The sequence below is a fragment of the Arachis ipaensis genome, chromosome B5 (genome assembly GCF_059453495.1).
Source record: "Arachis ipaensis isolate K30076 ecotype BB chromosome B5, ASM5945349v1, whole genome shotgun sequence".
Taxonomy (NCBI): domain Eukaryota; kingdom Viridiplantae; phylum Streptophyta; class Magnoliopsida; order Fabales; family Fabaceae; genus Arachis; species Arachis ipaensis.
Window position 1 is genome coordinate 16,658,102 of NC_142440.1, and position 22,683 is coordinate 16,680,784.

The 22,683-nt window shown below is 37.0% G+C and overlaps 1 non-coding gene and 1 pseudogene across 1 annotated transcript; both read left to right on the forward strand.

Annotated features, from left to right (window-relative positions):
• The first annotated feature begins 1,629 nt into the window (after positions 1-1,629).
• Positions 1,630-21,971, forward strand: LOC148563468 (uncharacterized; annotated as a pseudogene).
• Positions 16,683-16,786, forward strand: LOC148563469 (small nucleolar RNA R71). The gene has a single exon (XR_015885237.1). It is a non-coding gene; the product is annotated as a small nucleolar RNA R71 (small nucleolar RNA).
• Positions 21,972-22,683: the final 712 nt, after the last annotated feature.

Sequence of the window (22,683 nt, forward strand, 5' to 3'; positions counted from 1 at the left end):
TACAACTTTTATTTTTACTTTTCTCTAATAATTTTGTAAAATTTTTCAAACAAATATTTATTTGTATTATTCTTTTCTGTTACTCATAATGTTATTCATCGTACTAAATTCTATTATTATTTATCAGTACCACTTATAAAGAAAACAACTTTTATAACTTTTATTGTCTTATGTCTAACACGTATGAAAATTTTGTAATAAAATAGTTATTCCTATTTTTGTTGCCATTGGCAAAAACAAATCCAAATCAATTGAAGTATTTATTAAATTATTGGCAATTAGTTCTTAGATTATACTGTTTACCTATATTTTCGTTTAAGCAGTATTGTTAATTAATTAACACTGAATTGATATCTGCTTGCTGCTATGCGGTTAGACCTGGATTCATTACATTTGTTTCTTATATACTACTAATTTTGGCCGGACAATTAGTTTAGTTTAAATTTTTAATAAAATTATTCTAAAAATTAAGCATTTTGCATTTTCACATAACGTGTATTCAGGCGTAGAGTTTAACTATGTTATTCGTTTACATTGCGTGTACTTGGTACTTACTTTAAGCTTGAACCATATAGTAATTATTATTTTGGTTATTTACCAAATTATTAAATTTTATTTTTGTATATTGTTAATTTATAATACTAAATTATTTTTTAATTTATAAATCTTAATAATATTATTATAACAAAAGTTATGTAATGACTCTATTAATTTTATTTATTCCAATTAATTAACGACTGCAGCAACTTAAGGCAACTCTTCACTGGAATTGCTCCAACACTCCCACAGGTAACACTTTCATACACATTGTCTTGTCCATAATCCAATATTCAAATCCATCCACCAATTTCATAAGATTTTCCTTCACTATTTCCCTTATAAATTATGAACGCCAATTTTTTTTAGTTGTAGCTGCCATCAATCCTTCTACATGAGATATAGAGTAGTTGAATAGTCTACTATGCTGCAATCTCAAAGTTGTCATTCAATCTTATCTCCTTGATGGTCTGACCACATGCTTTCCATTTCTTGAGAATACCATTCCTTCACAAAACACCCGACATGTACATAAAGTGGGAATATCGCTTACATTCCCGCTAACTTAATTTGGGCTTTCTTATTCACAAATCACCTTGTGCTAAAGTTAATTTTAACCATTCAAATTCAGTGAAAACTAAATGTCAGCTACCTTATTTTTAGTCGCTTACTACCAGGAAAGGAAAGCTCACGTTCACGCTTTTATGATATCCAATTAATTACTACAAAATATATCATATCGCACCACCTCTCCCCTTAATGAATGTCTTTACAAATTCAATGTCACTATGTCAGCCGGAAGCCATAATACAATCATTAATTACTCTTCTAAGGAGACACGATCATATGTTCTCTTTAATGAGCACACCGCAACAACGTAACTGCTGCCCCCATGATGTTAAAGTAATGCCATTTCATACTTCAACAACTCCTTCGTAATCCTTACTACAGCATTTCCTATTAATCATGCTATAATTCAAAATCAGGCCACGTGATAAACAACTTAACCCTTCCTCGTTGATGTGCAAGGCCCTCCAATGAATACTTCCTAAAACTCCATACCCTTTAGTCTAATCATTCAACCGTTCCCACATGGCGAAACGGGAATCGGATTCCCCTGCAAAGTTGTACATGCCAAACTCACCTTTGCACCCATTTCAGTCCCCTGTCAACTTTGGTAGTTTGACCAACTCATTCATCCACGACAAACGCGTATATAAACCACATCAGATATACCACTCCACACCACCCAAACCACTACAACCTACTCAAACATGGAGGATAGAATTTCACCATATTATTACTGTGTCTACCAGGGATGGGTGCCTGGGATATACACCTCCCATGAAGACTTCCTTGAACAAACTCATGAACACCAGTACTGTAGCTGGCAGAAGCATGACACTCTAGAAGAGGCTTTGGACGCATGGTTGGTCTACTTCGGAGGAGGGAACAGGAATGTTGGGAAAAAGCGCATTACCGACGGCGAGGTACCGGACCCTATACAGCCAGATGATCGACGTGAAAAAGAAAAGAACGCCTTGAGAGCCCTCCAGGCTTGGTACCATCAAGAGGAGATGGTCAACCCACAACCTACGGGTCGTAAGTAGTGCATTGCTATTTTATCATCAACATACTCAAATCCAAGCACATGTTATTTCTTGTTTTTCTCGTTAACGCATGACCTAGTGCCCCCTTATCTACACATGTCATGCAGTTGTTCCAAACAAGCCGCTTAAGGATCCTCTAATACACGTCGGGATCAGAACCTGGCTTGACAAGGCTTGCGACAAGCTTGACATACCGAACCCCATTTACAGGTGCCTAATGCAAACATACCATGATGGACGCAGATGCACCGTCACATTGTCTCTATCGTTCCCCCACTATCCTCTAAGCCGTTGGTCGTGGCTAGCCGGATTGCTTTCGATTCGGCTATAAGTTGGGAGGACGCTGCCCGCCTTTGCATCAGACAACTCTATTCTATCCTAGATACCTATGTTCACGATTATAACTATAACATTGTCGACAAATAGAGGGTCAAATACATAGACGTTGCAAGGCAAGTTATCACTTTGGAGGCTAGGGTCAAGCATCTCACCGACTGCAATGACACCCTCGAAGAAAGGTTTTACTCGCAGGGGCAGGGAAGCCGAGGGAGGGGTTCCCGTGGCGGATCGACTAGTCGACGTGGCCACTAGCTAGTAACTTTGATTCCATCATGCATCACGCACGTTCCAGCTTTCTTCTCACTACCATTTTAACCATACTCTCTCTTATTACATATGCCTTCTTCATCAGTCTTTACTTTCATTTTCGAGTAAACCATTGTACGAAAACATATGTGATTCTGTAACCAGGTAAGCCCTAAAAGGCCGCAAACTATCCATTACTTCCCATCTTTGTGCTTGCTTGTAGAATCCAAAAGAAGAGTCAACGATTTGCTTACTCGTAAACTAATAAACAAAAACTCATTAGCATGGTGTCTAACTTATAAAATGAAACTAACCAAATCTGTATCGTATCAACGTTACCTAAATTTTATCTTCCCTTTTTTAGCAAATAAAAGATCAAAATGAATTATAGTACATTATAGGCCAAAACTATTACACACTATATTTTTTCAGGTGAAAACTCTCTTTTCACGTGAAAACTCTCTTTTCACTATAATTTTTTCCTAAAAAAACTTAAACTTATGTCCTGAAATTTATTACTCTTTTAATCTTTTTTTTTCAGTACTCATTTTTTAGTACTTTACTTTTTATTTAATTTGGTCTTTTTGATGGGTTCAATAATTCATATCATAAAAATTTAAGGACGATAAACGAAGTACACTTTAATTCAAGAACTCAAAATAAAATTTATACAAAATCAAATAAAAAATAACAAAAAAATGCTTCATACAAAAATGTGTATTAGTAAAAATGATTGAAAATTTAATATAATATACGACTACTGAAAAGTCCATAAGAAAAAGACAATACTATACGTCACATAAGGATGAAGGACGAAATTCGCAAAAAAAATACGTTCTTTATTTCACTTTTCCAACGATCACAATCGAACGCGCCACAATTTTTGGCTTCGATTAAGCCAAAGTTTAACGCATACAACCATGTTTATGTTTACAAATAAAAAACAAAACCAAACAATAAATTCATATTTGCTACACAATTGAACGTGTAATTTTTAATTCAAATGCTAAACCAATTACATCTATAATTGATACGAGCCCTATGGGACAAACTGAGAACTGTCATATGCCAATTGATCCAATTACAAGAGCAACAATGAAGAGAATAAAAGAAGGTTTTGCAAACATGGCTAAATCATGTGTTCAGGAGATGCATTAAGAATTGGGTAAGACAATGATTAACGATTATCAAAAGTCACAAGTCTTACTATTTTACAAGATGCATTGAAGACTCTCATTAGTCAAGATAAATTAAAAGAGACATCACTTTCTTAGAATTTATTCTATGTTTATTTTATTTTTTGTTATTTGTTTGTTTTAGGCCCAATTATGATTTGGCCCATATTTTATTCTAGTGAACTTATGAGTTAGGGATTTAAATTTAAGAGGTATAAAAACCCTCTAAAATTTGGTAGCCATTTTTTTCCTTAATTTTATGAATGAAATTTTCTGAGTTTCTTTGAGAAACTTGGGTGTGAACAGGTGAGATAGAGTGATTCCCTTAGCTGTTGCATCAGGAAATCAAATTGAGGTAGAGGAGTCCCTCTCTTTGATCTTCCATCTTATCCTGGGTTACGTTCCGTATCATTTGGTATCAGATTTCAGGTATTAGATTAATTTTCATTAGTCTACGTTCACCCTTTTTGTGTTCTATATAAATTTAAAAAAAAAATTCCAGCCACGCATAGTCACTTTATCCTTACGTCTTATTCTTTTCTTGTTGATTGTCTTTTAATTCCTTTTCCTAGGATTATTTTCTTTCCTTGCTGCATTTGTGTTCATCATTATTCTTTTCGTCCTTCCTTTTTATTACTTTATTATCATTCTTCTCATTATTAGTAAAAAAAAAAGAGTACGCACTTTGAAGTTTCTTATTATTAGTAAATTTTCTTTTGCCAACACACCTTGAGTACCCAAAAAAAAAGAGTACATACTTGAGAGTACATACTTTGAAGTTTACACAGTAGCACTCAAGCAAAAAAAAAATCACAAAAAAAAAAACGTTGTGTTCTTATAAAAAAACAAAGCAACAATCTCAAAAAAAAATCATTACGTACGTTATTATCATTATTCTTATTCTTATTATTTTTATTTTTTATTATTCTTATCTTTTGTCTTTTGTGTCTTTGTCCCTTTTTATTATTCTGTCCATCTTTTCCTCTTATCGTTGCGTCAGATTTTCTCTATCTTTTATTTTTATTTGATTTCTAAAGTGCAACAGTCAAAGAGATTCAAGAGTGGTAAAAGGCAAGAGTGGTAAGTTCAATAGAGGGTAAAAGCCAATTTTGAGAATAAACACGAGTGTCCATCTTTGAGTGAAACACGTGAGCAAGTGATTGTGATGTCCTTTTATAACATTTTTGTTACAGGTTCATTGTTATGGCAGCTCATTCCGAAGATACTTTAGTTGACATGGAGTTGATGCAAAGGGTCATTCAACACTTAACTAATCGCATGACTGAATTGAAAGCATGGAAGCAAGAGGTGACACAGACACTATCCAAGATTACTAAACAAGGACCTTTCCGGAATCGGCGTCAGAATCATGTACCTTCTGATGATGACTCTGATGGGGTTATAACACCTCGACATAAAAGTCAAGATAGCAATATCAACACCATCAAGATGCAAATACCACCATTCAAAGGGAGAAATGATCCTGAAGTTTATTTGGAGTGGGAACATAAGGTGGAAAGAATTTTTGCTTGTCATAATTACTCTGAGGCAAAGAAGGATCGTTTGGCAGTAGTTGCATTCTGTGACTATGCCTTGCTTTGGTGGGATGAACTAGTGAAGACATGACGGCGGAATGATGATCACCCTATAGAGTCTTGGGATCTTATGAAGCGCCTCATGAAGAAATGATTTGTGCCTTCATACTACTACAGGAAAGTGCATTAGAAGTTACATCGACTGACTCAAGGCTCCAAGTCCGTTGAAGACTACCATAAGGAAATAGAAATGCTTATGATTACTGCCAACATAGAATAGGACACTGAGGTTACTATGGCACGATTTGTGGGTGGTTTGAATAGAGCAATTGCTGATGTGGTGGAGTTACATCATTATGTGAAGATGGAGGATTTGGTCAGTATGGCAATGAAGGTGGAAAGGCAACAACAAAGAAGAGCACCAAGAGGATTATCGCATGCTAATCCAAAGTGGGAGTCTCGTAGTGCTGACACAACAAAGACTAAGGGTGTTGAATCCAATGCATTGCTTGATGCTACGAAGAAGATAGGTAATTCTAACTCTTCTTCTGCTACTTCTAGACATCGAGATATTAAATGCTTCAAGTGTCATGGTATAGGTCATTATGCTAGTGATTGCCCAAATAGGAGATTGATGGTTATTAGAGGAGATGATATTGTGTCTGATTCTGATCATGGTGATGACTCTGATCATAATAGCATGCCATCTTTGGAGGATTGTTCTGATGGTGATGTTGAGTATGCAGTCCATGGTGAATCTTTTGTTGTTAGACATGCTTTGAATTTGCAGGTGAAAGAAGATAGTCTAGAGCAACGCCACAATCTTTTTCACACTAGATGCTTGGTGGGTGGAAAAGTGTGTAGTCTAATAATTGATGGCGGGAGTTGGACTAATGTGGCTAGTACACTTATGGTGGAGAAATTGGGTTTGACATGTGTTCGACATCTTAAACCATATACGTTGCAGTGGTTGAATGACAGTGGAGAGATCAAGGTTGACAAACAGGTGACAATTGCATTCTCTATTGGCAAGTATGTTGATGAGGCATTGTGTGATGTGGTGCCAATGCAAGCTTGTCATTTATTATTGGGGCGACCTTGGTATTTCGACCATCGAGCATTTCATGATGGTTACACGAATCGATTCTCCTTTGATTTTAATGGTCGCAAGATCACTCTTGCTCCTTTATCACCTAAGGAGGTTTACCTTGACCATTTGAAGCTTCAACAGGATACCAAGGGGAACATGGGATGTGAGATCACAGAAAAATCTTAGAGAAAAGAGACTATGAGAGAAAAGAATATAGCAAAAGGACCAAAGGTGAGTGAAAAGAAAGAAAAGAGTCCATGTCATGAGAGTAGTACAAATACAAAAAAAAATTGAGAAAGTTGAGAGCAAATTGTATTTTTTTGCAAAAGATAGAGATTTAAAGAGTGCTTTAATAGGCAAGAAATCTTTGTTTATGGTTCGGTTTAGGGACACTTTATTATCTGACACTGACCTTAACCCAAATTTGCCAAATAGCTTTGTCTCTTAGTTGCAGGAATTTGTCGATGTCTTTCCTACTGACATACCACGTGGTTTGCCTCCATTATGTGGGAGATTGAGCACCAAATTGATTTTATTCCTGGTGCTAGCATTCCTAATAGACCAGCCTATAGGAGTAATCCTGAAGAGACAAAGGAGCTTCAAAGGCAAGTGGAGGAGTTATTAGCCAAAGGTCACATCCGGGAGAGTATGAGTCCATGTGCTGTACCAGTTTTGTTGGTTCCAAAGAAGGATAGTACTTGGCGAATGTGTGTGGATTGTCGTGCAGTCAATAAAATTACGGTAAAGTATCGTTATCCTATCCCTAGGTTAGATGACTTGCTTGATGAGTTATATGTTGCATGCATATTCACTAAAATTGATTTGAAAAGTGGGTATTATCAAGTTAGAATGAAACCAGGGGATGAATGGAAGACTGCATTTAAAACAAAACATGGGTTATATGAGTGGTTAGTAATGCCTTTTGGGTTAACTAATGCCCCTAGTACTTTTATGCGTCTAATGAACCATGCTTTGCGAGACTTTTTGGGTAAATTTGTTGTTGTTTATTTTGAAGATATTCTCATTTATAGCACTTGTTTGGATGACCACTTGTCACATGTTTCAGATGTTTTGGAAGTGCTTCGAAAAGAAAAATTATATACTAATCTTAAAAAGTGCACTTTTTGTATTGATCAAGTTATATTTCTTGGTTTTATTGTGAGTGCGAGTGGAATTGAAGTTGATGAGGAAAAGGTAAAGGTTATTCGTGAATGGCCAACGCCTAAGAATGCTTCTGAGGTACGAAGTTTTCATGGGTTAGCTGGGTTTTATAGAAGATTTGTAAAAAATTTTCTGCTATTGCTACGCCTCTCACAGAGGTTATAAAAAAGGATGTTGGATTTAAATGGGAAAGGGAACAAGACATTGCATTTCATACCCTAAAAGACTGTTTGTGTTCTGCTCCTATTCTTATTTTACCTAACTTTGATAAAACCTTTGAGATTGAATGTGATGCTTCTGGCATTGGTATAGGTGCTGTTTTAATGCAGGAAAAATGAGCCATTGCCTTCTTAAGTGAAAAGTTGAATTTAGCTCAGCGTAAATATTCATATATGACAAAGAATTATATGCTTTGGTTCGGGCTTTAGAGGTTTGGCAACACTACCTCTTACCTAAGGAGTTTGTGATTCACACGGATCATGAATCTTTGAAGCACTTAAAAGGACAAGGTAAGCTTGATAAAAGACATGCTAAATGGGTGGAATTTATTGAAACATTTCCCTATGTGATTGCCTTTAAACAAGGTAAAGATAATGTCATTGCTGATGCTTTATCTTGGAGGTATGATTTGATTACTACACTTACCTCTAAGTTATTGGGATTTGAGTTTTTAAAGGAGCTGTATGTCACTAATTCTGACTTTTCTGCTATTTATGCCTCTTGTAAACATAGTACATTTAACAAATTTTATAGACATGAAGGTTTTCTGTTTCGTGGTAATAGAATTTGTGTGCCTGCTTGTTCTATGAGGGACTTACTTGTTCTTGAATCACATAATGGGGATTTGATGGGTCATTTTGGTGTGCATAAGACATTGGACGTGTTATCTGAACATTTTTACTGGCCACGTGGTGCACGAAATTTTGATTCACACTTTTCACAACTCCGCACAACTAACCAGCAAGTGCACTGGGTCGTCCAAGTAATACCTTACGTGAGTAAGGGTCGATCCCATGGAGATTGTCGGCTTGAAGCAAGCTATGGTCATCTTGTAAATCTCAATCAGGCGGATTCAAATGGTTATGAGTTTTGATAATTAAAAGATAAATAAAACAGAAAATAAGATAAAGGTACTTATGTAATTCATTGGTGGGAATTTCAGATAAGCGTTTGGAGATGCTTTGTTGCTTCTGAACCTCTGCTTTCCTATTGCCTTCTTCCAACCATGCGTACTCCCTTCCATGGCAAGCTGTATGATCCTCTCGGATGAAAAATACCAGGTACATCTTCTGCACGGCTAATCAACTGTCAAATTTCTCGTCTCGGATGAAAAATACCAAGTACAGCTACCGCACGGCTAATCATCTGTCGGTTCCCGCTAGCGTCAAAATAGGACCCTTGTCCTTTTGCACACTGTCACTGCGCCCAACATTTGCAAGTTTGAAGCTCGTCACAGTCATCCCTTCCCAGATCCTACTCGGAATACCACAGACAAGGTTTAGACTTTCCGGATCTCAGGAATGGCTGCCAATTGGTTCTAGTCTATACCACGAAGTTCCTAATCTCACGGACTTGGTCCGTGTATTAGAGACCCAAGAGAATATACTCCGTCTGTCGTCCAATGACTATGTTGAACATCATGTAGACCGCTTTGTGGTTGTCAGGCACGCGGATCTTGGCTAAGCGAGTAACGAAAATAGTGGGTGATTATCACGGGTCACCCCTTCATTCTGACTTAACTGAATTAAGTACGAGAGTATATCTTGGAGAAGAAGTAGGCATGAATTGAAAGGGAAACAATAGTACTTGCATTAATTCATGAAGAACAGCAGAGCTCCACACCTTAATCTATGGGGTGTAGAAACTCCACCGTAGAAAATACATAAGTGAAAATAGTCTAGGCATGGCTGTATGGCCAGCCTCCAAGTCCAAGGATGATAAAGTTTTCCAAGTATGGTAAAAGTATGCGAATACAATAGTAAAAAGTGCTATTTATACTAAACTAGTAAATTAGGTTTACAGAAAATGAGTAACTAAGTGCAGATAGTGCAGAAATCTATTTCCGGGGCCCACTTGGTGTGTGCTTGGGCTGAGCATTAAGCTTTACACGTGCATAGGCCATTCTTGGAGTTAAACGCCAGCTTGGGTGCCAGTTTGGGCGTTTAACTCCAGTTCTGGTGCCAGTTCTGGCATTTTACTCCAGAAAAGGGTCTTTGGTGGGCGTTTAGATGCCAGTTTGGGCCATCAAATCTCGAGCAAAGTATGGACTATTATACATTTCTGGAAAGCCCAAGATGTCTACTTTCCAACGCAATTAAGAGCGCTCCATTTGGGCTTCTATAGCTCCAAAAAATCCATTTCGAGTTCGGGAGGGTCAGAATCCAACAACATCTGCAGTTCTTTTTCAGCCTTTGAATCAGATTTTTGCTCAGGTCCTTCAATTTCAGCCAGAAAATACCTGAAATTACAGAAAAACACACAAAATCATAATAAAGTCCAGAAATGTGATTTTTGCATAAAAACTAATAAAAATATAATAAAAAGTAACTAAAACATACTAAAAACTATGTAAAAACAATGCCAAAAAGGGTATAAATTATCCGCTCATCACAACACCAAACTTAAATTGTTGCTTGTCCCCAATCAACTAAAAACAAAATAGGATAAAAAGAATAGAAAATACAATAAATCTCAAAAATATCAATGAAGATTAGTTTTAATTAGATGAGCGGGACTTGTAGCCTTTTTGCTTCTGAACAGTTTTGGCATCTCATTTTATTCTTTGAAGTTCAGAATGATTGGCATCCATAGGAACTCAGAATTCAGATAGTTTTATTGATTCTCCTAGTTCAGTATGTTGATTCTTGAACACAACTACTTTATGAGTCTTGGCCGTGACCCTAAGCATTTTGTTTTCCAGTATTACCACCTGGATACATAAATGCCACAGACACATAACTGGGTGAACCTTTTCAGATTGTGACTCAGCTTTGCTAGAGTCCCCAGTTAGAGGTGCCCAGAGCTCTTAAGCACACTCTTTTTGCTTTGGACCACGACTTTAACCGCTCAGTCTCAAGCTTTTCACTTGACACCTTCACGCCACAAGCACATGGTTAGGGACAGCTTGATTTAGCCGCTTAGGCCGGGATTTTATTTCTTTGGGCCCTCCTTTCCATTAATGCTCAAAGCTTTGGATCCTTTTTACCCTTGCCTTTTGGTTTAAAGGGTTATTGGCTTTTTCTGCTTGCTTTTTCTTTTTCTTTCTTTTTTTTATTTTTTTTGCCATTTTTTTTCGCAAGCTTTGATTTTCACTGCTTTTTCTTGCTTCAAGAATCAATTTTATGATTTTTCAGATTATCAATAACATTTCTCCTTTTTTTTATTATTCTTTCAAGAGCCAACAATTTTAACATTCATAAACAACAATATCAAAAATATGCACTGTTCAAGCATTCATTCAGAAAACAAAAAGTATTGCCACCACATCAAAATAATTAAGCTAATTTCAAGATAAAATTCGAAATCCATGTACCTCTTGTTCTTTTGCAATTAAAAATATTTTTTTATTTAAGAAAGGTGAAGGATTCATAGGACATTCATAGCTTTAAGACATAGACACTAGACACTAATGATCATGTAATAAAGACACAAAACATAGACAAAACATAAAGCATAAAAACCGAAAAACAGAAAAATAAGAACAAGGAAATTAAAGAATGGGTCCACCTTAGTGATGGCGGCTAGTTCTTCCTCTTGAAGATCTTATGGAGTGCTTGAACTCCTCTATGTCTCTTCCTTGCCTTTGTTGCTCCTCCCTCATGGCCTTTTGGTCCTCTCTGATTTCATTGAGGATAATGGAGTGCTCTTGGTGCTCCATCCTTAGTTGCCCCATGTTGGAACTCAATTCTCCTAAGGAGGTGTTGATTTGCTCCCAATAGTTTTGTGGAGGAAAGTGCATCCCTTGAGGCATCTTAGGGATTTCTTGATGAGGAATTTCCTCATGCTCTTGTTGAGGTCCATGAGTGGGCTCTCTTATTTGCTCCATCCTCTTCTTAGTGATGGGTTTGTCCTCATCAATGAGGATGTCTTCCTCTATGACAATTCCAGCTGAATTGCATAGGTTACAGATGAGATGAGGGAAGGCTAACCTTGCCAAAGTTGAGGGCTTGTCTGCCACCTTGTAGAGTTCTAGAGGTATGATCTCATGAACTTCTACTTCCTCTCCATTCATGATACTATAGATCATGATATCCTGGTCTATTGTAACTTCAGACCGGTTGCTAGTAGGAATGATAGAGTGTTGGATGAACTCCAACCATCCCCTAGCCACGGGTTTGAGGTCAAGCCTTCTTAGTTGAACCGGCTTGCCTTTGGAGTCTCTCTTCCATTGAGCTCCTTTCATACAGATGTCCATGAGGACTTGGTCCAACCTTTGATCAAAGTTGACCCTTCTAGTGAAAGGATGAGGATCTCCTCTCATCATTGGCAAGTTAAATGCCAACCTCACATTTTCTGGACTGAAATCCAAGTAATTCCCCCGAACCATTGTGAGCCAATTCTTTGGGTTCGGGTTCATACTTTGATCATGGTTCTTAGTGATCCATGCATTAGCATAGAACTCTTGAACCATTAAGATTCTGACTTATTGGATTGGTTGGTGAGAGCTTCCCAACCTCTTCTTCGAATCTCACGTCAGATCTCCAGATATTCACTCTTTCTAAGCATGAAGGGGACCTCGGGGATCACCTTTTTCTTGGCCACAACTTCATAGAAGTGGTCTTGATGGACCTTTGAGATGAATCTCTCCATCTCCCATGACTCGGAGGTGGAAGCAATTACCTTCCCTTTCCTCTTTCTAGAGGTTTCTCCAGTCTTAGGTGCCATTAATGGTTATGGAAAAATAAAAAACAGAGCTTTTTCCCACAGTAAACTTAGAAGTGTTGCTCGTCCTTGATGAATGGATTTTTGACGGTTTAGAAATTCACTAATAAAATCTCGTTGTAAAGTATAGTTTCTAAACCAAGCAATAATCCTTTCATACAAAAAGTTGTTTGTCACTAGTACAAACCCCTAAAATTTATAAACCGAAGTATTGGACCTCGGGTCGTTCTCCCTAGGAATTACAATGAAGTGTCTTGTTATTGGTTATGAGTTATTTTGGGGTTTTGGATAAGGAGCATGAAAAGTAAATGGCAATGAAAATAAACTAACAACTATAAAAGGCTCTTGGCAAGGTGTGAGAACTAGAAGTCCTATCCTAGTTATCCTTCTCAATTGTGATGAGAATTGTTCATTGCTACCACTTAGTTAACCCTTACTAATTAAAGGAAAGTCAAGTGGATGAATTGACTTGAGCCACAAGTCCTAGCCAACTCCCAAGGAAAGACTAGCTTTAGTGCACTCCAAACCAATTAGCAATCTCTCCAATTATCAATCAACAAAGGAATTAGATAACTCAAGTGTCACTAATTACTCTACCTAGGCCAAGAGGAACAAAATCTACACTAAAACTAAAAGAGACATTTCAACAAACACATAAAGTGCAAGAGGAGTAAACATTATTAAATGCAAGAATTAGAGGAATCTACAACTACAAAAACAAGAGATCAACAATAGAAAAGCAAAGAAGAACAATTATTATGAATTACCTCTTATTGAATTGGAAGAAAGTAGAAGGAACAATACTAGATCTACAACAAAATATAAGAACAACATAAAGGAAATTACAACAAAGGAATAGAAGGAGATTGAATGTAGCAACAAAGAATATTGAGAAATAGAGGTGGAAGAAAGCAAAGATTAAAACCTAGATCTAAGAACTAAACCTAATCCTAATCCTAATTCTAGAGAGAAGTGAGAGCTTCTCTCTCCAAAACTCTAAGCTAAAAGTGATTAGTTAGTTGGGAATGATGATTATCATTCCCCTTATGATGTCCTTATGCCTTCCCCTTAATCCTTCATCCTTTTATTCCTTTCCCTTAGCAATTTGGCGCCAAAAATGGGTTCAGAAACCCTCTCAAATCGCCAGGCACGTGTTGCATTAATGAGGTCATGTGCCATCATCGGCGCGTGCGCGCATGGTACGCGTGCGCGTCCCTGGTCGATTCTGCAATGTGCGCGTGAGCGCCTTGTGCGCGTGCGCATGCATGGCTAACTTTGCTTCTTTGACTTTTTATGCTTCTCTCCACTTGTATGCTTCCTTCCTTGCTTCCTTTGATCCATGCCTAGCCTACTTCAATCCTGGAATCACTAGCAAACACCTCAAGGCATCTTATGGAATCAAAGAAGAACTAGAATTCATCAAAATAAGGCTTAGAAAGCATGTTTTTACACTTAAGCACGAATATGGGAGAGATAACAAAATCATGCTAATTCCTAGGCTAAATGTGACAAAAGGTTATCAAAATACTCTGAATTCAATGCAAAACAAACCGTCAAATTGGGGTTTGTCAGTCCTCGAGCAAAAGAAGAAAGAAAGGAGTAGAAGAAGAAGAAATGGAGGAGATAAAGGTGTGTGAATGGTTCGGCCAAGGGGATTTTAGGTGGTTATGATGTGTGAAATTGAAGGTGGTAAGGAGGGGTATTTATAGGGTAAGGGAGAGAGGGAATTCGGGTATGAAGGGGTGAGTTTGGGAGGGAAATGGTTTGAATTTGAATGGTGAGGTATGTGGGGTTTATGATGGATGGATGTGAGTGGTGAAGAGAATATGGGGAAGAGGTTAGAATTTGATAGGTGAATGGTATTTGGGGAAGAGTGTTATGGAGAGGTGTGAAGAGGAGAGAAGAAGAGGTGGGGTATCCTAAGGTGTCAAGGAATTCTGCTCCCTGTACCATTCTGGTGTTCAAATGCCCTCAGTGTGCTAATTCTGGCGTTAAACGCCAGCTCTGCTACCTTTCCTGGCGTTAAACGCCAGTCTGCTGCCCCTTTCTGGTGTTTAACGCCAGCCAGACACCCTTTTCTGGCGTTAAACGCCAGTCTGTCTGCCAATTCTGGTGTTTAACGTCAGCCAGACACCAGTCACCCTTTTCTGGCGTTAAACGCCCAGAGTGCTGCCCATTCTGGCGTTTAACGTCCAGAATGCTGCCAGACTGGGCGTTAAACGCCATTCTGCTATCCTTACTGGCGTTTAAACGCCAGTAAGCCTGTCCTCTAGGGTGTGCTATTTTTTATGCTGTTTTTTATTTTGCTTTAGTTCTGCAGCTATTTTTATGACTTCACATGATCATCTACCTAAAGAAAACATAAAATGACAATGGAATATAAATAAATAAATATAATTAAATAACATTGGGTTGCCTCCCAATAAGCGATTCTTTAATGTCAATAGCTTGACAGTGAGCTCTTAGAGAGCTTCACAGAGACACAGAGCTTGATGGTGGCCTCCCAACACCAAACTTAGAAGTTGAGTGTGGAAGCTCTGTTTGACTCTGTATTGAAAGAAGCTTTTCATGCTTCCTCTCCATGGTTACAGAAGAAGATCCTTGGGCCTTAAACACAAGTTAGTCCCCATTCAATTAAAGGACTAACTCTCCTCTGTCCACATCAATCACAGCTCTTGCTGTGGCTAGGAAGGGTCTTCTAAGGATGATGCATTCATCCTCATCCTTTCCAGTGTCTAGGATTATGAAGTCAGCAGGGATGTACAGGCCTTCAACCTTCACTAAGACATCCTCTACAAGTTCATAAGCCTGTTTCATTGATTTGTCTGCCATCTCTAGTGAGATTCTTGCAGCTTGTACCTCAAAGATCCCCAGTTTCTCCATTACAGAGAGTGGCATGAGGTTTATTCCTGACCCCAGGTCACACAAAGCCTTCTTAAAGGTCATGGTGCCTATGGTACAGGGTATTAAGAACTTTCCGAAATCCGGTTTCTTCTGAGGTAATTTTTGTTGAACCAAGGCATTCAGTTCATTGATGAGCAATGGAGGTTCATCCTCCCAAGTCTCATTACCAAATAACTTGGCATTCAGCTTTATGATTGCTCCTAGATACTTAGCAACTTACTCTTCAATAATATCTTCATCTTCTTCAGAGGAAGGATCTTCATCAGAGCTCATGAACTGCAACAGTAAGTTCAGTGGAATCTCTATGGTCTCTGTATGAGCCTCAGATTACTTTGGTTCCTCATTAGGGAACTCCTTAGTGGTCAGTGGACGTCCATTGAGGTCTTCCTCACTAGAAATCACTGCCTCTTCCTCCTCTATAGGTTCGGCCATGTTGGGTATATTGATGGCCTTGCACTCTCTCTTTGGATTCTCTTCTGTATTGCTTGGGAGAGTACTAGGAAGAGTTTCAGTCACTCTTTTACTCAGTTGACCCACTTGTGCCTCCAAATTTCTAATGGAGGACCTTGTTTCAGTCATGAAACTGAGAGTGGTCTTAGATAGATCAGAGACTATGGTTGCTAAGTCAGAGAGGCTCTTCTTAGAATTCTCTGTCTGTTGCTCAGAAAATGATGGAAAAGGTTTGCTATTGCCAAACCTATTTCTCCCACCATTATTATTATTGAAGCCTTGTTGAGGCTTCTGTTGATCCTTCCATGAGAAATTTGGATGATTTTTCCATGAAGGATTATAGATGTTTCCATAGGATTCTCCCATGTAATTCACCTCTTCCATTGCAGGATTCTTAGGGTCATAAGCTTCTCCTTCAGAGGAAGCTTCTTTAGTACTGCCGGATGTAGCTTGCATTCCAGTCAGATTCTGAGAAATCATATTGACTTGCTGAGTCAATATTTTATTCTAAGCCAATATTGCATTTAGAGTATCAATCTCAAGAACTCCTTTCTTCTGAGTCACCCCATTATTCACAGGATTTCTTTCAGAAGAATACATGAACTGGTTATTTGCAACCACTTCAATGCGTTCCTGGGCTTCTGCAGGCGTCTTCTTCAGATAAAGAGATCCACCAGCAGAGTGGTCCAATGACAGCTTGGACAATTCAGACAGACCATCATAGAATATACATAGGATGCTCCATTCTGAAAGCATGTCAGAATGACACCTTCTGATTAATTGCTTGTATCTTTCCCAAGCTTCATAGAGGGATTCACCTTCCTTCTGTCTGAAGGTTTGGACTTCCACTCTAAGCTTGCTCAACTTTTGAGGTGGAAAGAACTTGGCCAAGAAAGCATTGACCAACTTTTCCCAAGAGTTCAGGCTTTCTTTAGGTTGTGAGTCTAACCATATCCTAGCTCTGTCTCTTACAGCAAAGGGGAAAAGCATAAGTCTGTAGACTTCGGGATTAACCCCATTGGTCTTAACAGTGTCACATATTTGCAAGAATTCAGCTAAGAACTGATGAGGATCTTCCAATGGAAGCCCATGAAACTTACAATTCTGCTGCATTAGAGAAATTAATTAAGGCTTAAGCTCAAAGTTGTTTGCTCCAATTGCAAGAATTGAGATGCTTCTTCCGTAGAAGTCAGAAGTTGGTGCAGTAAAGTCACCAAGCATCTTCCTTGCATCTCCACCATTGTTATTGTTTTCGGCTGCCATCTCTACTTCTTTTTCAAAAATTTCTGTAAGGTCCTCTCCAGAGTTTTGTGCTTTAGCTTCTCTTAGCTTCCTCTTTAGAGTCTTTTCAGATTCAGGATCAGCTTCAACAAGAATGTTCTTATCATTGTTCCTGCTCATATGAAAGAGAAGAGAACAGAAAAGAAGAGGAATCCTCTATGTCACAGTATAGAGATTCCTTTATGTGAGTAGAAGAATAGAAGAATGAGGTAGAGAGAAAATAAAGAGAATTCGAACACAGAGAGAGGGAGAGGGTTCAAATTTTAAGAAGAAGAGAAGTGTTAGTAATTAAATAAATAAATAGAAAGAGATGAGAGAGAGAGAGAGAGTATTCGAATATTAATTTAAAATAAAAGAAAAATATTTTTGTTTTTATTTTAATTATTAATTAGAATTCGAATTTATTAAAAGAAATAAAATAAAATTAGAATTTAAAATAATTAGTTAATAAAAAAAGAATTTTGAAAGAGTTGTTAGTGGTTTTCGAAAATTAGAGAGAGAAAAGTAGTTAGGTGGTTTTGAAAAAGATAAGAAATAGTAAAACAAACAAAAAGTCAAGTAGTTAATTGAAAAATATTTAAAAATAAATTTTGAAAAGATAAGAAGTTAGAAAAAGATTTTGAAATTTAGTTTTGAAAAAGATATGATTGAAATTTATTTTGAAAAAATATTTGGAAAGGAAATTAAAAAGATTTAATTTTTGAAATTAAAGTTGATTACTTGACTAACAAGAAACTAAAAGATATGATTCTAGAATTTAAAGATTGATCCTTTCTTAATAGGCAAGTAACAACTTGAAAATTTTTTACTCAAAACATTAAATGTTAGCACTAATTTTGAAAATTATGAAATAAAATTAAGAAAAAGATTTTAAAATTAATTTTGAGATTTTCAAAAACATGAAAGAAAAATGAAAATGTTTTGATTTTTGAAAAAGATTTGAAAAGATAGAATTTTTAAATTGAAATTTTGACTTGACTAACAAGAAACAACTAAATTCAAAAATTTTTGACTAAGTCAACCCAAAATTTCGAAATTTATGAGCAAAATAAGGGAAAGATATTATTTTTTTATTTTTGAATTTTTAATGAGGAGAGAGAAAAATAACAAAATGACACAAGACATAAGAATTTAAGATCAAAACAACTAATGCATGCAAGAACACTTTGAATGTCAAGATGAACAACAAGAACACTTTAAAGATCATGATGAACATCAAGAACATATTTTTGAAAATTTTCAAGAAAAGAAAGACATGCAAGATACCAAACTTAGAAATTTTTAATGTTTAAACACTATGAATTCGGAAATGCATATGAAAAACAACAAAAGACACAAAACAAGAAAATCACAAGATTAAACAAAGAGAATCATCAAGAACAACTTGAAAATAAAAGAAGAACATAATGCATATATTTTCGAAAATTCAAGAAAAATTAAAACATGCAATTGACACCAAACTTAAAATTTGACACGAAACTCAAACAAGAAACACAAAATTTTTTGGTTTTTATTATTTCATTAAATTTTTTTTGTATTTTTCGAAAATTATTTTGGAAAAGAAAATAAAGAAATTCAAAATTTTTAATAGGAATTCCAGGATTCATGCAATGGTAGTCTAAAGCTTCGGTCCAAAAGGAACATTTTTTTTTAATTTTTCGAAAATAAAAAATAAAAAGCTTAAACATAAAATAAAATTACCTAATCTAAGCAACAAGATGAACCGTCAGTTGTCCAAACTCGAACAATCCTCAGCAACGGCGCCAAAAACTTGGTGCACGAAATTATGATTCACACTTTTCACAACTCCGCACAACTAACCAGCAAGTGCATTGGGTCGTCCAAGTAATACCTTAAGTGAGTAAGGGTCGATCCCACGGAGATTGTCGGCTTGAAGCAAGCTATGGTCATCTTGTAAATCTCAGTCAGGCGGATTCAAATGGTTATGAGTTTTGATAATTAAAAGATAAATAAAACAGAAAATAAGATAAAGGTACTTATGTAATTCATTAGTGGGAATTTCAGATAAGCATTTGGAGATGCTTTGTTGCTTCTGAACCTCTGCTTTCCTATTGCCTTCTTCCAACCATGCGTACTCCCTTCCATGGCAAGCTGTATGATCCTCTCGGATAAAAAATACCAGGTACGGCCTTTGCACGGCTAATCAACTGTCGGATTTCTCGTCTCGGATGAAAAATACCAAGTACAGCTACCGCACGGCTAATCATCTGTCGGTTCCTGCTAGCGTCGGAATAGGACCCTTGTCCTTTTGCCACTGTCACTCCGCTCAGCATTCGCAAGTTTGAAGCTCGTCACAGTCATCCCTTCCCAGATCCTACTCGGAATACCACAGACAAGGTTTAGACTTTCCGGATCTTAGGAATGGCTGCCAATTGGTTCTAGCCTATACCACGAAGATCCTAATCTCACGGACTCGGTCCGTGTATTAGAGACCCAAGAGAATATACTCTGGCTGTCGTCTAAGGACTACGTTGAACATCATGTAGACTGCTTTATGGTTGTCAGGCACGCGGATCTTGGCTAAGCGAGTAACGAAGATAGTGGGTGATTGTCATGGGTCACCCCTTCATTCTGACTTAACTGAATTAAGTACGAGAGTATATCTTGGAGAAGAAGTAGGCGTGAATTGAAAGAGAAACAATAGTACTTGCATTAATTCATGAAGAACAGCAGAGCTCCACACCTTAATCTATGGGGTGTAGAAACTCCATCGTAGAAAATACATAAGTGAAAATAGTCTAGGCATGGCCGTATGGCCAGCCTCCAAGTCCAAGGATGATAAAGTTTTCCAAGTATGGTAAAAGTATGTGAATACAATAGTAAAAAGTACTATTTATACTAAACTAATAACTTAGGTTTACAGAAAATGAGTAACTAAATGCAGATAGTGCAGAAATCCACTTCCAGGGCCCACTTGGTGTGTGCTTGGGCTGAGCATTGAGCTTTACACGTGCATAGGCCATTTCTGGAGTTAAACGCCAGCTTGGGTGCCAGTTTGGGTGTTTAACTCCAATTCTGGCGTTTTACTCCAGGAAAAGGTCTTTGGTGGGCGTTTAGATGCCAGTTTGGACCATCAAATCTCGGGTAAAGTATGGACTATTATACATTTCTGGAAAGCCCAAGATGTCTACTTTCCAACGCAATTGAGAGCGCGCCAATTGGGCTTCTGTAGCTTCAGAAAATCCATTTCGAGTGCAGGAGGGTCAGAATCCAACAGCATCTGCAGTCCTTTTTCAGCCTCTGAACCAGATTTTTGCTCAGGTCCCTCAATTTCAGCCAGAAAATACTTGAAATTACATAAAAATACACAAACTCATAGTAAAGTCCAGAAATATGATTTTTGCATAAAAACTAATAAAAATATAATAAAAAGTAACTAAAACATACTAAAAACTATGTAAAAACAATGCCAAAAAGGGTATAAATTATCCGCTCATCACCACGCATGCGTAGAGATGTTGAAAAATTTTGTGCTAAGTGTGTTGCATGTAAACAGGCTAAATCTAAGTCTTTACCACATGGTTTGTATGCCCCTTTACCTGTTCCTATGCATCCGTGGGTTGATATTTCTATGAATTTTGTTCTTGGTTTGCATCGAACAAAAAAATGTCGAGATAGCATTTTTGTTGTGGTAGACAGATTTAGTAAAATGGATCATTTTATTGCATGCCATAAAACTGATGATGCAACAAATATTGCTGATCTGTTCTTTAGAGAGGTTGTGCGTTTGCATGGTGTTCCCCCAAACTATTGTTTCTGATCGTGACGTAAAATTTTTTAGTCATTTTTGGAAAGTTTTATGGGATAAATTAGGCACAAAATTATTATACTCTACTACTTGTCATCCTCAAACTGATGGTCAAACTGAAGTAGTACATAAAATATTAGGGACCTTTTTACGTGCTGTTGTTGGTAAGAATTTGAAAACTTGGGAAGATTGTTTACCTTTTATTGAGTTTGCTTATAATAGAACTATTCATTCTTCTACTGGGTTTCTCCTTTTGAACTTGTTTATGGTTTAAATCTTTTAACTGTTTTGGACTTATTACCTTTGCCTTTGAGTGATATTGTTAGCTTGGATGCAGAAGGTAAAGCTAAAAAGGTTAAAGCAATGCACTTGAAAGCACGTGAATCGCTTGAACAGAAAAATAAGTTGATAGCCCAACGGGTGAATAAAGGTCGAAGACAACTTATCTTTGAACCTGGTGACTGGGTATGGGTTCATTTGAGAAAGGAGAGATTTCCTACTCAAAGAAAATCCAAGTTAGACCCTAGGGGTGATGGTCCATTTCAAGTGCTCGAAAGGGTCAATAACAATGCTTACAAGATTGACCTTCCAGGTGAGTATAATGTATCAGCTACTTTTAATGTTTCTGACCTATCTCCTTTTGCTTGTGATGCAGATTCGAGGATAAATCTTTTTCAGGAGGGAGGGAATGATACGAGCCCTATGGGACAAACTGAGAACTGTCATATGCCAATTGGTCCAATTACAAGAGCAACAACTAAAAGAATAAAAGAAGGTTTTGCAAACATGGCTAAATCATGTGTTCAAGAGATGCATCAAGAATTGGGCAAGATAATGATTAACGATTATCAAAAGTCACACGTCTTACTATTTTACAAGATGCATTGAAGACTCTCATTAGTCAAGATGAATTAAAAGAGACATCACTTTCTTAGAATTTATTCTATGTTTATTTTATTTTTTGTTATTTGTTTGTTTTAGGCCCAATTATGATTTAACCCATATTTTATTCTAGTGAACTTATGAGTTAGGGATTTAAATTTAAGAGGTATAAAAATCTTCTAAAATTTGATAGCCATTTTTTTTTCCTTAATTTTATGAATGAAATTTTCTTTGAGCTTCTTTGAAAAATTTGGGTGTGAACAAGTGAGGTAGAGTGATTCCATTAGCTGTTGTATCAAAAAATCAAATTGAGATAGAAAAATTTCTTTCTTTAATCTTCCATCTTATCCTGGGTTATGTTCCGTATCAATAATATTCAACTCCGTCGGTCGAAACACAGGAACAAAGACTTAGGCATTTGCATGAAATAGAGTTATTCTTCTCCGATTAAATTACGTTCTACACCATTGGGTGGTTAATAATTAAAAGTGTACATAAAAATAACCATTCAAAAAAATAGTACTGGCAACATTTTAGCATACACATTCACAATCTAAATCATAATTTACATTATCAAAGAAACTTAACATTTTAGTGATTTTACCATTCAGTTAACAAGTCCTTTTTTAGTTTTCTTTCATTTGGCAAAGGCCCACGTTTTTCACCTACAGACCCAAACTCATCTTATGGATTCACCTATACAAGTCCATTCAACAACCAACTCTTCCTGCAGGATCCATCCTCCACTAGCACAATCAACCCAACCGCCTATACCCAATTAAGGCCCCACAACAGCATTAGCTCGACTGGCCTCAACCTCAAC